Source organism: Monopterus albus, unplaced genomic scaffold, assembly GCF_001952655.1.
Source record: "Monopterus albus unplaced genomic scaffold, M_albus_1.0 scaffold89.1, whole genome shotgun sequence".
In the NCBI taxonomy this organism is placed as follows: Eukaryota; Metazoa; Chordata; class Actinopteri; order Synbranchiformes; family Synbranchidae; genus Monopterus; species Monopterus albus.
This window is the reverse complement of record NW_018127969.1, coordinates 488,044-492,607: the sequence shown is the minus strand read 5'-3', so window position 1 is coordinate 492,607 and position 4,564 is coordinate 488,044.

Here is a 4,564-nt window from a genome sequence, read left to right as displayed (position 1 = left end):
TACTTCTTTCTTTTCTTCTTTGTCATGTCCTAGGCTTTGTCTGTTCTCAGGTTCTTCCTCCGTCTGCACTTTTCCAAGCCCTGTTTGTTCCCTGGTACCATATGTCCTAGGACTTTGTCACTGACTTGCTTCCATCTGAAGGTAATTCTGCCATCCTCACAGTTGTGGGCAAATTTTATTAATCTGAACGCTTCATTCCACTACCCAAAACCGGCATTGCTGAAAACTGCTGGAAATGATTGCTTAACCAGGCCTTCCCAAGGGAAGAAGCCCACAATTCACCTCTAGATTCTGGAAGGAGTTCTTCTTACTAATCTGGGCTTCTGTCAGCATCACTATAGGGATCCAGTCTGTATTGCCTCCCAAAACCCCTCAAAACTGTGTCACTGTGATTTTAATACACCAGAGCCCCCATCCTACACAGTCACTGGGCTAACTCCTTTCCAATGTGCCTCCAATTATCAGCCTGATGTTTCCTGACTTGGAGAAGGAGCTCGGTATCCCATTATCCAGGCCTTAATCTGTTATCATTGCCACACCAGGATAAAGGCCTGTTCAGTCCTGCTTTGGAACTTGGCACACTTCATGAGGATGGAAGACTGGTCCCAAACATCTGCTCCCAGTCACTGCCCTGGAAAAAACATCTGGCTATCCACCCAGGACATCCCTGAGAATGGGATACCACAACATGAATCCAAGGTTCATGGGCCTGTTCTCCATCTTTAATGTGATTACCAATTATCATTATTGCCAATTGTTTTCAACTAACAATAAGCTTTAATTTATCATTTAAAGCAAGTATAAATGATGCTGATTATTATACTGTATGTGCAGGGTCTAGCATGCATATGAGTAAGTTTGCATGTGGTAACTTTATATGGCAAGGCCCCAACTCTCTCAGCTGACTGATTAGAGGGGTTGACACTAGGTTGGACCCCAGGTCTTGATTCTTGCCCAAGTTTACCTGGGGTTCTGCTAAGGCCTTTGATGCTGCACCGGGCAGACAGAGACACAGACTCATTGTCCCGACTGCTGTCGGTGGATCTTGACAGACACATGAGAGAAAAATGTCATCACTTGCTACAATAGTAGCAAATCAAAGAGCAAGGGGTTTCTTTTTAGCCTGAATTTTTTTTTTTTTACTGACATTTAACAATCATGTCAGAAGAAGGAGAAGCAGGAGAAGATGTGTAATTCTCTGTAGAATCAGTGACAGGTGTTTTGTGTTTCTTGACTGGAAAACCTAGCGCTCTACTGTTGCTGCTGCTCCTTAGCCCCCGGCTGCATGCAATAAGTTCATGCCCAGTGTCTTGGTGTTTCTGCAATATATTCAGGGACAGAATAGACAAATGACAACACTGAGAAATTTGCCTTATGTTGCACAGATTCTTCCTGTAATTGATGTTTGAACGTGGACACTGCCCCCTTTTTGCACTGGCTGCAATATGTCTCAGCACGTATGTATGAAAGTCTTTTTTGAGTGCTTGTGTTTTTGTGTACACAGCTGATTCTGAGCCTTTCTGTGAACATTGTGAGTGTTTTTATTTGATTTCTAGTATTTTGTGTGCTTGTTTAAATGTTTTTCTGTGTCTTTCCTTGGCTGAGTGACACAGGCATATGGCATGTGGGTGTTTGGCAGATGCTCCTAATCACTGGCTAGCTTTGCATTTGTATGTGACTGTTTTCACAAGAGATCCAGATCAGTAGCAAGGGCAATTCACTTTGTTTTCATGTTTGGAGAGAAAAAAGAGGCAGCTGGGCTCACAGGGGGGCCTCCGTGTCCTGTAAAATGGGTGGCACAGCGATGGGATAAAGGTGGGCTACAGAGAAAATATGATGACAGAGGGGAGTGGGGGAGTGAAGTAGGTTAGAAGGGTGCTAAATGTGCAGAATAACAGTGCTAAATTCTAAAAAAAAAATTAACAAATAACAACAACTGAAAACCCTGAGGTGTTCAGCATAAAATCCTGCAAAATCATACTGTTTCACTCTCTTTCTTCTACAATCTAAGTACTTTCCATTCCTTTACATGCACTTTGTTCCACACACAAATAAATATAGATTGATTCACAGCAGTAGGGCAGTTCACTCGGAACCCTACCTGGGCTTTGATAATACAAATGGTAACATATTCCAGACAAATACCAACATGCAGCAGTACATAGCTGGTTTTAAGGAATTATTAGACATTTTGAGAAATATGCATTTTCATGTCAAGATTTAGTTGAGAACATTGATATCACTCTCATGTCTGCCAGTTGGCTTAGCTTGGCATAATTACTGCTGCTGTGCAGGGAGAAAGAAGAAGTCTGACATTGTTGAAAGGTAACAGAATCCACCTGCTAACACTTCTAAAGCTAATTAAATAGCATAATATTGCATTTCTCTCTTGTTCTGTCTGTATAAAACAAAAGTGTGCAAATGACAAGGTGCAGTTTTATATACAGTAGTTATGTGGTCGTCATCTTGAAGTTGCCAGGCAACCAGCAGAAGTTATCACTGCCAAGTCCAACTCCAGCACATAAACTCTATGAAACTTCATTCCATGTATTGTTTAATTAGTGAGCTTCAGAGGCACTTGTAGGTAATTTTAATTGTTGGACAGGTCCAGGCTAACTTGTATCCAGTTATTATGCTAATCTAGACAACTTCTGGGTGTAGTCATATAGACTCACTGGCCACTTTATTAGGTACACCTGTACAATTGTATGCATTTGAGTGCAACACTTCCACCTTAACATCTGTGTTTATGAAGCTCAGAATGTTTCTGTTTTTGGTGAAATTGTCATAAATGTATAAATTCAATTATATATTTATTATTGAGGTCATGGTTAAAGGTGGTGTTCTACTGGACTACATTGTATTTAGAGGTGTCTCTATATTTTTGTCCATCCCAGCTACATACATTTATACATTTATGACTTTTTCACCCAACACTGAAACACTTTGAGCTTCATAAACACAGATGTTGAATTCCATACAATTGTACAAGTGTACCTAATAAAGTGGCTGGTGAGTGTAATAACTAGGCAGATATGTGGTATGGATCTTTTCAATTTCTCAAACTAAATTTCTCAAACTATTACTTTAACACATTATGGTTAAATAGTATGAAACTGAAGCTTATAAATGTTGTTGACACTGATGCTACCAAGAAAATTAACAGATAAAGGCAATAAACCACCACATCTGTTTCTTAGCATACAAGTGCAAACAATTCAGATACAATTCAAAATATGTTTAATTTGATTAGGAAAAAAAACAATATATAAAGTCACACAGTGAATTTTTAGGATTGGGAGTTAATGAACAGTGGACACCTGACATCAGTTGACCTCAGCTTTCCTCAGAGATCTCAGAGACCTCATTTTTGACTAACTCTCCTTCTCATATAATCACTTGGTCAGTAATTTATGAGCCTCAATAAAACAGCGAATTGACATAAGAACTGCAGTGACAGAAACCTTACATTTTTGTGTGCCCAAGGTCACATTTTTATCAGTCAGTCAATAACCTTGATCCATGCTCAAAGCTCATAGTGGCAGAGCGCACATGGTACAGCATGTGGAAGGATGCACTTTACCGAGATGAGAATCCTGGGTGGAAAATGACTCCAAGCCCCATGAAGCTGCTTTTTAACCAGTTCATCTTCCACAGGCAATGAAGTCACCACATGGAAATGTGGAGTCTGACATGAACAGGGCAGATGCTCACTGTCCAGGGCCCAGGGTGCAGCAAAGCATATACAGAAGCCTCCAAAAGCCTTTTCTACAGTGGGGAGAGACTCGTACTATCAAGTCAAGCCTAAATCCCGCATTTTCCTGTGAGAGAGATCAGGTGAAGTGTGGGTAATATGGATCGAGAAAGGAAGAGGGAGAGAGACTCAAGTAATTGGCAAATCTCATTGAATTACTACAAAGAGCGTTCACCCTTGAGGAATCTCAGGTCGTCCTTGTAAAAGGCTACCCATCACACGCTCCAACCTCCTCCCGCATCCTTGTCTCCTCCCCTTCTACCCCCCCACCCCCCACCCCCTCTGTTTGCAGATCATCGTGTTGGTCTCTAGGATGGAGCGACTGCTCTCCAGCGAGCGGTTACAGCATGGTCATGCGTTTGGCCGGTCCGCTGTGGGATGCTGTACATGTCCGTTGCATAAAAGTGGACAGGTGTAACGCGCACTGCTGAGTGGGGGAATTAAAGCAAAACGCCAGAACACTGACATTGCCTGATTTGTGAGCGGGCATCAGTCACTGTTGTGCTCTGTATCTGCAGCCGAGGAGGGTTCCCCCCCTCCCGCTGTAATATTTATGACAAAGCGGAGGCAAATTATTCTGGTCACGTTTTGGGCTGACAGCCGGCTGTCCTGGAGAGCGCTGGAGTGAATCGCAGTCCAGTGCTGGAGATAGCGCAGCGCACGGACACCTGCAGTAGGATGTAAAGGGAACTCCCACTCATCAAACTGGTAAGTTTATCACACGAGTGCAGTACTTTTTTTCCTGATAAGATTATTTTAAAATTATCTTCAGTGTCATCATCTTTCTTATCGTCTTACTAAAGTAGTAAT